General features: G+C 36.3%; 1 protein-coding gene across 1 annotated transcript in view; it reads right to left on the reverse strand.

The window, feature by feature from the left end:
• ZC3H12B (zinc finger CCCH-type containing 12B) overlaps positions 1–12,828 on the reverse strand; it is a 449,943-nt gene that overhangs the window by 101,445 nt on the left and 335,670 nt on the right. The window lies entirely within an intron of this gene.

Below are 12,828 nucleotides of genomic sequence, written 5' to 3' on the forward strand. Positions count from 1 at the left end.
GCTGACCAAAAAACTTAGAAGGAAAAGCTTAGAACTAGGTGTCCATAGGGGATATTGAAAAGCTCCACATATTTCTGAGGATTTACAAGGATATGTGTATGTGCAGGGTTGTACATGTGTTCAAGAAAGACCCCAAAAGGCCCACATCTTTCATCTCTGGCTAACTTTAAGGCTCTGCACAAAAGTAAATAAAGGTTGAAGCAGTTATGAAATGCACTCTAGAGTGTTGAATGTGTATCCCAACATGCACACAAAATCTCTTGGCAAAGGGAAAGTAATTTATTGGTTCAAGGCATTTAAGAAAATTTTTGTGGAACCATTAGCTGAAAACTAAGCTATTCCAAGCAGAGACCTTAGTGGTTACACACACACACACACACACCATAAAATACAATCTTTACAGAATTATTTCAGAAGTCACTAAATGACAATTACATCAAACCCTATGAGAAAGGAGGTAATCCGATTTCCAAACTTGCTACATTACATTTTTTTAATTGTTCAGTTTTCAACAAGAAATTAAGAGAAATACAAAGAAGCAAGAATGGATGGCCCAGGTGATGTCAGTAAGATGGTGGAAAAGGAAGTCCCCTGCTTGTTTCCCACCTCAGCAACAATAATCTGACAACCGTTTATGAACAAAAGTCTTTTTGTGGGAGCTTTGAGATCCAGATGGGAGATTGTGGAAACTTGTTGTAGTCTAATATCAATGAGGCCCTTTTTGAGATGGCAGGTCCATACCCAAGTAGTTGAATCTACAACCATGGTCCCAGCTACAAAGATAGCAACAGTTCTGTATCCCTTTAGATTCAACTACAGCCTTGTTTAACCTTGGTCCTGTCACCAGTACCATATGCCAAGGGGCCCAGGAGAAGTCATACCTGTCCATGTTTCAAGTAATAGACCCAGATCTTGGTCCTGGTTGTGGATCCTGAAGTGGCCTGTGACTTGACCTTAGCCCATCTCAGCCATGAGCTGGAAGCCCTTGGAAGCAAGCCTCCAAAACTCAGTCCAACTGTAGATTCGGAAACAACTCTGTAACTGAGTTCTAGTCCCTCCCAGAAGCAGTCTGTAGGCAGCTGTGCCTCCAAATTACCATAAAACTTGGTTGCAGCCACTCCCAGCTAAAATCTGGAAGCAATCCTGACAGCCTATGGACCTGGTGGGAGATATGTCTGTCTGCACCCCTAGAGATAATGAAACAGCTTGTAACTTGGCCCTGACTCCTCCCAGCTATGGTCAAGGAGTACTCCTACTTGGCAAGGCTTCTGCTGGAAGATGTACTCATTGGTAACCCTAGAGACAGGCCAGCCAATTTCAGTCTGATAGCAGATGCTGAAACTACCTTATGACTCAGCTCCAGGCACTCCCTGCCATAGTTTGTAAACAGTCCTTTTGGCCCAGGGAACCACTAGGAGACATGCATATTAGTATCCATGGAGAGAGGCCAATCAAACAGGGTCCAACAGCAGATCCTGAAACAACCTTATGATTCAGATTCAGCCCCTCTGAGCTATAGTCCATGATCAGTCCTGCCTTCTCAGTAACCCACCAGAACACATACACTATACTCCAACTGTAGATCCTGTAAATGTCCCTACCAAGAACAGTCTGGGATCACTTCTGCCTGCCCAGGAAAATGGGAGACACACCCGTTGGTTCCTGGGGCCAGGTCTGCAGACCTCAGCCTTGGCTGTGGACACAAAAGTAGCCCTGGGACTCAATTGAAGCCCCTATCAGTCACAGTCTAGGGCCAATCCTGTCTGTCCAGAGATTCACCCAGTAACCTAGGAACCGTAGGAATTCTGTCACGGATCTGATCTGGCAGGAGACAAACACATCCATGCACCTGGTAACAGGCCTATTATGGACTAAGCTGTGGATCTTAAAGTGGACTTTTATCCATGGTCAGACTTACTGAACAGTATCCTGGAAGCCATCTTAATCTATCCAAGGTCAAGACAGAATCAATTCCCATCCATCCAAGCCTCTCTGGTAACAAGCCCACCAAATGGGGACGTCACTGCAGATGCAGCAATAGCCACATGACCCAGCTCCAACCCAACTTGATTACAATTCTGGAGGTAATTACATCAACCCAGGAAAACAACAAGAAAATGTCCTTAGCTTTCCAAATCCAGTCTGTTAAGACCATAAGACATGTTTATTTATCCAAATGCACACATAAATGCATGAATCATGAAGAGGCAGGCAAATATGACACCATGTAAGGAAGAAAAGTCTCCAGTAATTGACACCGAAGAAATAGAATCTATGAATTGCCTGACAAAGAAATAAAAATAATCATCTTAAAGAAACTCATTGAAATGCCAGACAACACAGACAACTAAATGAAATGAGGAAAACAATGCATCAACAAAAAGGAGCTTAATAAGGAAATATAAATTATAACAAAGAGCTAAGCAGAAATCCTAGAGGTGAGGAATAAAATAATGGTACTGAAAATTTTAATAGAAATCTTCAACCACAGACTCAATCATGCAGAAGGATCTGAAAACTCAAAGACAGGTCACTTAAAATTACCCAGTTAGAGGAACAAAAAGAATGAGAAAAAATGAAGAAAGCCTACATAAATTATGGGACAACATCAAGTGAATTAACATTCAAATATTAAGAGTTCCAGGAGAAGAAAGAAAGGAACAGACACCTTATTTAAAGAAATAATAGTGTATGGGGATCCTGGGTGGCTCAGTTGTTTAAGCGTCCAACTTCAGCCCAAGTCATGATCTCTTTGTGGGTTTGAGCCCCACAACAGGCTCTGTGCTGACAGCTCAGAGTCTGGAGCCTGCTTCAGATTCTCTGTCTCCCTCTGTCTCTGCCCCTCCCCTGATTGCACTCTGTGTCTCTGTCTCCCCAAAATAAACAAATATTAAAAAAGATTTTTAAAGAAATAATAATTTAAAAGATTCTTTTCTTTAAAGTTTATTTACTTATTTTTGAGGGAAAGAGAGAGAGAGCAAGCTGGGGAGGGGCCGAGAGAGAGAGAGGGAGAATCACAAGCAGGCTCCATGCTGTCACTTCAGACACTGACATGGGGCTTAATCTCACAAATGCTTAACCAAATGAGTCACCCAAGTGTCCCTAGCTAAAAAGATTCTAAATCTTGAGAGGGATATGGACATTCAGGTACATGAAGCTCTAAAGACCCCAAGCAAGGAAAACATGAACTACAAAATGGGAAATAATAATCAAAATGTCAATAATAAATTCCTACCTATCAAAAATTACTTTAAATGTAAATAGATTAAGTTAGCCAATCTAAAGACATAGAATGGCTGAATGGATTTCACAAGATGTAACATGCTGTTTGTAAGAGATTCACTTATAGACCCATATAGGTGGCAAGTAAAGGGAAATAAAAAGATATTCTATGCAAATGGAAACCAACAGAGAGCAGAAGTGGCTATACCAAGATTATATACATATGTAGTCAAAATCAGCCATAAGAAACACAAAAGATTACTATATAGTGAAAAAGGGGTCAATTCATCAATAGGATTTAAGTATTTTCTACATATGTGGACACAACTTTCAAGAACTTAAGTATTTAAATAAATATAAACAGAATAGAAGGAAGAAATAAGCAAAAATACAGTTACAACAGGGGGTTTCAAAAATGTGCTTTCAACACTGAATAGATTATACATATAGAAAATCAATAAGAAAACACTGGATTTTAATTATACTGTAGACCAAATGGACCTAACGGACACATATATAACATTCCATCTAACAGAACCAAAATACAATTTTTTTCTCAAGCACACATGGACCATTTTCAAAGATAGGTCACATGTTGGTCACAAAAGAAATATCAACAAGTTTCAAAAGATTTAAATGATATTAAGTATTTTTTATGACCACAATAGTATGAAATGAGAAATGAATTACAGGAAGCAAATTGGAAAATTCACAAATATGTGAAAACTAAACAGTATACTCTTTAAAACCTAATGAGCCAAAAAAGAAATCAAAAGAAAAAATCAGAAAGTATCGGACACACACAAAAAAATATGGAAACACAACATACCAAAACTTAAAGGATGCAGCAAAATCAATGATAAAGGAAAATTTATATAGCTAAATGAAAAAAGAAAGATCTCAAATAAACAAGCTAACTTTACACATCAACAAATGAGAAAAATAAACTGAGCTCAATGTTAGCAGAAGGGAGAAAATAATGTAGATTAAAGCAGAAATAAATACAATAGAGACTAGAAAGATGATAGAAAACATCAGTGAAAATAATAGTTGGTATTCTGAAAAGTTAAACATTTTGACAAATGCTTACATAGAACCAAGAGAAAGCCTCAAATAAAGAGAAAGCCTCAAATAAAGAAAAGCATAAATGAGAGAGGAGACATTACAACTGATACCACAGACATACAATGATCATGAGAATAACATCTCAGGGTGCCTGGGTGGCTCAGTCATTTAAGCATCCAACTTCAGCTCAGATAATGATCTTGTGGCTTGTGAGTCCCAGCCCTTTGTCAGGCTCTGTGCTGGCAGCTCAGAGCCTGGAGCCTGTTTTGGATTTTATGTCTCCCTCTCTTTGCCCCTCCCCCTCTCACACTCTGTCTCTGTCTCTCTCTCTCTTTTTCTCTCAAAAATAAACATTAAAAAATAATAACATCTCAAAAATTGGATAACCTAGAAAAATGAAAAAATTTCTAGAAACCTACAACCACCAAAATTAATCATGAAGAAATAGAAAACCTGAACAGACCAATAATGAGTAAAAAGGTTGAAATAGTAATAATAATAATAATAATAACTCTGCCAACAAAGAAAAGTCCAGGACCAGATGGCTTCACTGATGGCTTCTATCAAACATTTAAAAAACAATCAATGCCAATCCTTCTCAAACTCTTCCCAAAAATGGGAGACAAAGGAACAATTCTAAACACATTTTATAATGCAGAATTACTCAGATACCAAAGCTAGACAAGGAAATTACAGGCCAATATCCCTGACGAAAATAGATGCAAAAATTCTTTAAAAAGTACTAGCAAACTGAAATAAATATTACATTAAAAGGATCATATACATGTTCAAGAGGGATTTATCCCTGAAATGTCAGGATGGTTTGACATATGCAAATCAATAAGTGTGATGTACCACATTAACATAATGGAAGGGAAAATTACATAATAATATCAACAGATGCAGAAAAAGTGTTTGATAGTGATCTTAAATTTGTGTGGAACCACAAAAGACCTCAAATAGTCAATGCAATCCTGAAAAGGAAAAACAAAACTAGAAGCATCATGATTCTGGATTTCAAGCTATATTACAAAGCTGTAGTCACCAAGATACTATGGTGCTGGCACAAAAACAGACACATAGATCAATGGAACAGAATATAAAACCATAAATGGAACCACAAATGTATGGCATCTAATCCTTGACAAAGGAGGAAAAGTATCCAATGGAAAAAAGACAGTCTCTTTAGCAAATGGTGCTGGGAAGACTGAACACTAGCATGCGGAAGAATGAAACTGGGCCACTTTCTTATACCATACACACAAAAAAATTCAAAATGGATAAAAGACCTAAATGTGAGACAGGAAAACATCAAAATCCTACAGGACAATGCAGGCAGCAACCTCTTTGACCTTGGCCAGAGCACCTTCATACTAAACACGTTGCCAAAGGCAAGGGAAACAAAAGCAAACATTTACTATTGGGACTTAATCAAGATAAAAAGCTTCTGCAAAGCTAAGGAAACAATCAAGAAAACTGAAAAGTAGCTTATGTAATGGGAGAGTATATTTGAAAATTACACATCAGATAAAGGATTAGTATCCAATATCTATAAAAAAATGTATCAAACTCAACACCCCAAAAAAACTAACCCAGTTAGGAAATGTGCAGAGGAGATGAATAGACACTTTTTCAATGAAGATATCCAGATGCCTAACAGACACATGAAAATATGCTCAACATCACTCATCATCAGCCATCAGAATGGCTGAATTAGCAACTGAGGAAACAACAGGTGTTGGTGAGGATGTAGAGAAAAGGGAACCCTCTTGCACTGCTGGTGGGAATGCAAACTGATGCAGCCACTCTGGAGAACAGTATGGAGGTTCTTCAAAAAACTAAACATAAAACTACCCTACAATCCAGCAATTACACTATTAGATATTTACTCAAAGAATACAAAAAACAGATTTGAAGAGGTACATGCACCCCAATGTTTATAGCAGCATTATTAACAACAGTTAATCTATGGGCATAGCCCCAAAGTCCATTGACAAATAAATTGATAAAGAAGATGTGATATCTATATATCTTTCTCTATCTCTATCTCTATCTCTATTTCTATCTCTGTATTTCTCTATCTAATGGACTACTATTCAGCCATTAAGAAGAATGAAATCTGGCCATTTGCAATGACATGGATGGAGCTAGACTGTATTATGCTAAGTGAAATACATCAATTAGAGAAAAACACCATACGTTTTTATTCATATGTAGAATTTAAGAAACAAAACAGATGAGCACATGGAAAGAGGAGAAAAAAGAGAAGAGAGGAAAACGAACCATAAGAGATTTTTAATGAGAAATAACAAATTATGAACTTGATAGAGGGAGGTGAGTGGGGGATGGGCTAGATGAGTGATAGGTACTATGGAGGGTATTTGTTGTGACGAACACCAGGTGTTGTACATAAGTGATGAATCACTGAATTCTACTCTTGAAGCCAATATTGCACTAAATGTTAACTACCTAAAATTTAAATTAAAAAAAAAGGAAAATAAAGAAAAGTTAATGCCTCTTCTCAAACTATACCAAAAAAACAGAAGTGTAAGAAAAACTTACAAATTCATTCTATGAGGCCAACATTTCCCTGATACCAAAACTAGAAAAAGACACGACTAAAAATAGAACTACAGACTAATACCTTTAATGAACATAGATGCAAAAATCTGCAACAAAATGCTAGAAAACAGAATCCAGCAGCACATTTAAAAAGTCATCAACCACAATCAAGTGGAATTTATTCCCAGTATGCAGGCTGATTCAATATTTACAAATCAATCAACATGATACATCACATCAATAACACAAAGTATAAAAACAATATGATCCTTTTGATAGATGCAGAAAAAGCAGTTGACAAAGTACAACATCCATTCATGATAAAAATCCCTTTACAAAGTAGGTTTAAAGGGAACATACTTCAACATAATAAAGGCCATAGATGAAAAACCCACAGTAAACATCATACTCAATGAGGAAAAAACTGAGAACTTCCCTCTAAGGTCAGGGACAAGACAAAGGTCCACTCTAACCACTTTTATTCATCACAGTTTCTGGAAGTCCTAGCCACATCAGTTAGATAACAAAAAGAAATAAAAGGCATCCAAATTGGTAAGGACGAGGTAAAACTTTCAGTTTTTGCATATGACATGATACTATATATAGAAAAACCTAAAGAATCCACCAAAAAAAATCTAGAACTGATAAATGAAGTCAGTAAAGTCACAGGATAAAAAAAATCAATGTTCAGAAATCTGTTGCATTTCTATACACTAATGATGAAGTGACAGAAAGAGAAATCAAGAATACAGTCCTATTTATAAGGAGTCAAAACAATAAGATACATACAAATAAACCTGACCAAAGAGGTGCCTGAACTGTACTCTGAGAGCTATAAAACACTAACAAAACACATTGAAGATGAAACCATGAATTAGAAACACATTCCATGTGGGGCACCTGGGTGGCTCAGTTGGTAAGCGTCTGACTTCAGCTTAGGTCATGATTGTGTGTTTGAGCCCCGCGTCAGGCTCTGTGCTAACAGCTCAGAGCCTGGAGCCTGCTTCAGATTCTGTGTTCCCCTCTCTCTCTGCTCCTCCCCCACTCACACTCTGTCTCTCTCTCAAAAATAAATAAACACTGAAAAAATGTTTTAGAAACACATTCCATGATCATGGATCAGGAAAAAAAAACACATTGTTAAAATGTCTATCCTACCCAAGATAGTCTACACATTTAATGCCAAAGCATTTTTCACAGAACTAGAACAAAAATTCTAAAATTTGTATGGAACCACAGAAAACCCATAATAGTCAAAGCAATCTTGAAGAAGAAAGGCAAAGCTGGAGGAGTTATAATTCCAGACTTCAAGTTATAATACAAAGCTGGAGTAATCAAGACACTATGGTACTGACACAGAAATAGACATAAAGATCATTGGAACAGAATAGGAATCCAGAAATAAACCCACAGCTATAAGGTCAATTAATCTTTGACAAATGAGGAAAGACAATACTGTGGGGAAAATACAGTCTCTTTAAGTAATGGTATTGGGAAAACTGGTCAGCTATGTGCAAAAGAATGAAACTGGACCACTTTCTTATACCATACACAAAAACAAACTCAAAATGAATTAAAGACCAAAATATCAGACCTGAAGCCATAAAAAATCCTAGAAGAGAACACAGGCACTAAGTCTTTGACATTAACCATAGCAACATTTTACTAGATATGTCTCCTGAGGCAAGGGAAATAAAAGCAAAAATAAACTTTTGGGGAAAAAAAAACAACTTCAACACAGTGAAAGAAACAATCAAAAAATCTGAAAGGCAACCTACTGAATACAAGAGGATAATGTACAAATTACATATCTGATGAAGTGTTAGTATCCAAAATACATAAAGAACTTTTACAGTTCAATACCTAAAAAAACAAATAATCAAATTATGAAATGGGCAGAAGACATGAAGTGAAATTTCTCCAAAGAAGACATACAGATAAACAAAAGACATATGAAAAGATCTTCAACATCACTCATCATCAGTGAAATGCAAGTTAAAACTACAATAAGATGTCACTTCACACTGTCAGAATGGCTAAAATAAAAAACACAAGGAACACCAAGTGTTGGTGAGGGTGTGGAGAAAAAGGAACCCTCTTTGCACTGTTGATGGGAAAACAGCCACTGGTGCAGCCACTCAGAGAAACAATACTGAGGTTCCCCAAAAAGTTCAAAATAGAACTACCCCATGATTGAGAAATTGCACTAGTGGGTATTTACCCAAAAATTACAAAAAAAAAGACCCCACAAATTCAAAAGGGATACATGCACCCTTAAGCTTATTGCAGCATTATCTATAATAACCAAATTATGGAAACAGCCCAGGTGTCCATTGACTTATTGAATGAATAAAGAAGATGTGATATATATATATATATATATATATATATATATATATATATATTCCATTATAGAAGTAAATGGATAGAAGTAAATAGTATAATGCTAAGTGAAATAAGCCAGTCAGAGAAAGGCAAATACTATATGATTTCACTCATATGTGGAATTTAAGAAACAAAACATGAATAAAAGAAAAAAATGAAAGAAGGAGAGATGAGACAAGCCAATAAATGAACTGGTAACAATTGAGAACAAACTGATGGTTACCATATAGGAGGTTGGTGCAAGAATGAGTGAAATAGGTGATAGGGATTAAGGAGTATATATGTTGTGATGAGCACAAGGTAATGTATGGAATTGTTGAATGACTGTATTGTACACCTGAAACTAATATAAACTGTTAACTATACTGGAATTAAAATTGAGTTAAATTTAAAAAAGAAATGCTGTAAATAATTGTATGGCAAAAATAAAATAACTCAGATAAAATTAATAAATTCCTAGAAAAATATAACTACTAAAACTAACTCATGAAGAAATAGAAAATCTGAAATATATATATAACAAGTAAAATAGTAATAATATAAGTAACAATAAGAATAATAAGCATCCCATTAAAAAACCTAACTCAGATTGTTTTACTGGTAAACACTACCAAATGTCTAAAACCTCTTCAAAGAGCAGTATTAGCATGAAACCAAATCAGAAAAAGATACCACACAAAAAGAAAACTACAAATCAATATCCCTTATGAATACAGATGCAAAAATCATCAATAAAATACTGGAAAAATGAGTCCAAGAACACAGAAAAAATAATTACACACTATGATCAAATGTGAATCACCTGAGGAATGTAATGTTTAAGTTATGAAAAGCAATACTGTAATACACCATCTTGATAAAATAAAGGACAAAAATCATAAGATAATCTTAATATATGTAGAAAAAACATCTGATAAAATAAACATCTTTTCATAATAAAATCAAACAACAAACTAAGAATAGAAGGAATCTTTTTCAACTTCATAAAAGGGAACTATGAAAAAATCATGCTAATATCCTACTTAAGGGTGATAAACTGAAAAAAAAAATTAGAGAGGGAGATAGCCAAAACATAAAAGACTCTTAAAAACTGAGAATAAACTGAGGGTTGATGGGAGGCAGGAGGGAGGGGAGGGTGGGTGATGGGCACTGAGGAGGGCACCTGTTGGGATGAGCACTGGGTGTTGTATGGAAACCAATTTGACAATAAATTTCAGATTAAAAAAAAATAAACTGAAAACTTTCCCCCAAGACCAGGAAAAAAGGAAGTATGAATACTCTTGAAAATTCCATTCAACATCATTATTGAAGTTATTGAAGTCAAAGAAAAGAAACAAAAGCACCCAGCTGAATAGGAAGAAGTAAAACTATTTCCATTTGCAGATGATATGTTTTATGTAAAAAAATCAAAGGAACTAACAATTTATTAGAATTAATAAATTAATTAATACAAGTAATAAACAAATTCATTAATATTGTATGATACAAGATCTCTATACAAAAATTAATTTTATTTCAATATATTCTCAATGAACAATCTCAAAATGAAAGTAAGAAAATTCCATTTAAGGAAGAAGGTGAGTGACTAGGTAGGAGGACCCTAGTCTCAACTTATCCCATGTAACAACTAGATAACTATCAAATCATCCTAATTACCTCAGAAATAAGTCTGAAGACTGACAAAAAATAAACTCACAACTAAAGGGAAAAAAGAGGCCACATTGGAGAAGGTAGGAAATGCAGGTACTAGGTTTAGGGGAGAAACAGATCAGGGTGCTGCAAGGGGAGGGAGCCATTGTTGTGAAGGGCAAGAGAGAGAAAACAGGAGAACCCAAAAGAAAGTTTCTCCAAAGCCATTTGCTTGAAAAACAAGAAGGAATGAATTTTGTGAATTCTTGCAAACAGCAGGATTTAAAGCCTGGAGTTTTAAAGGTCAGTGGGCTTAGATAGGAGAGAGACCGGAGGCCACTTCAATGCTCCTTTAGTGAAGACAGGCAAACAGCTCAGGGGCAGACAGGATGGGCATAGTGACATGAATAATGCTTAAGCCACACAAGGGGAGATTATTCTTTATTCTTGTAGCACGTCTCTGATAGGCAGTGTAAAAGGAGATGCTTATCTAGGAAAAAAGCTGGCTGGTGCCATTTCCTTCCCCCTATACAGCAACATGAACACAGAGCCACCTTTAGGAAGCAGCACAGCATGGACACTGATTGTCTAACTTGCATAACCAGGCTCCATCCCCCCGCACTCTGGCAAGGCTGCCCTTCTTGCTCAAGCTTGCTTCAGTCTCAGTACAGTGGGTCCCCCTACTCCCCCAGAGGACCAGCACAAACCCCTATTCACACTACATCTCCCAACCAGAGTTCTGCAGGTCCTTAATTCTCGTGCAGGTGGTGTCAGATCTCATTTCACAAGCAGACCAAAGCATAACTACTTAAAAATCTCCATACTCAGGACATGGGACAAACGTCCACAGCAGCCAAGGAGAGCTTCTACAGATTACTGGCATGAAAGATAGAACAGCCAAACCACAACAGCATAGCACAGGTAGCACACACCAGAGACACTCCTTGAAGTACCAGGTCCTGGGCACTACATGGCCTCTTTATAAGGCCACTACTTTCAGGAGCAGTAGACATAATTGGCTTTTCTAGCACAGAGACAAAGGCAGAGACTTAAACTGTGAAGATGGAGGGATTTATCCAAAATGAAAGAATAAGATAAGACCATGGCCATAGATCTAAATGAAAGAGATTTAGGTCACATTCCTGTTGGAGAATTGAAAGCAACAATCATAAAGATAGTCACTGGGCTTGAGAAAAAAAAATAGACAATAGTGAGATCATTACCACAGATAAAAGAGTTAAAAAAGATTCAGAGATGAAAATTACAATAAACAAGATTGGAAAAAAGCTTGATGCAATGAGCAGCAGGCTAGAAAGCAGAGGAATAAATGAATGACCTAGATGTCAGAATAATGAAAAGTAATGAAGCTGAACAAAAGAGAGTAGGAAGAATTATGAAACATGAGAACAGATTTAGAGAACTAAGTGATTCCATCAACCATAATAACATACATATTATAGAATTATTAGAAGAAGAAGGTAAAGGGAGCAGAAAATTTATTTGAAGAAACAATAGCTGAAAACTTCCCTAATCTGGGGAAGGCAAGGGACATCCAGATCCAGTAGACACAAAGAACTACAATCAAAGTCAGTCAGAGACAGACAAAAATCATATTACTTCCCTCATATGAGGACTTTAAGAGACAAAACAGATGAACATAAGGGAAGGGAAACAAAAATAATATAAAAACAGGGAGGGGGACAAAACAGAAGAGACTTATAAATATGGAGAACAAACTGAGGATTTCTGGAGGGGTTGTGGGAGGGGGGATGGGCTGAATGGGTAAGGGGCACTAAGGAATCTACTCCTGAAATCATTGTTGCACTATATGCTAACTAATTTGGGTGTAACTTTTGGAAAGTAAAAAATAAAATTAAAAAAATGCTGGAATACCTGAATATTAGTATAAAAAAATCAAAGAAAGCAAGCCAACATCAAAACGTATTGTAATTAAATTTGTAATAA

The sequence above is a fragment of the Panthera pardus genome, unplaced genomic scaffold (assembly GCF_024362965.1).
Source record: "Panthera pardus isolate Hobbes unplaced genomic scaffold, ASM2436296v1 HiC_scaffold_27, whole genome shotgun sequence".
Taxonomy (NCBI): Eukaryota; Metazoa; Chordata; class Mammalia; order Carnivora; family Felidae; genus Panthera; species Panthera pardus.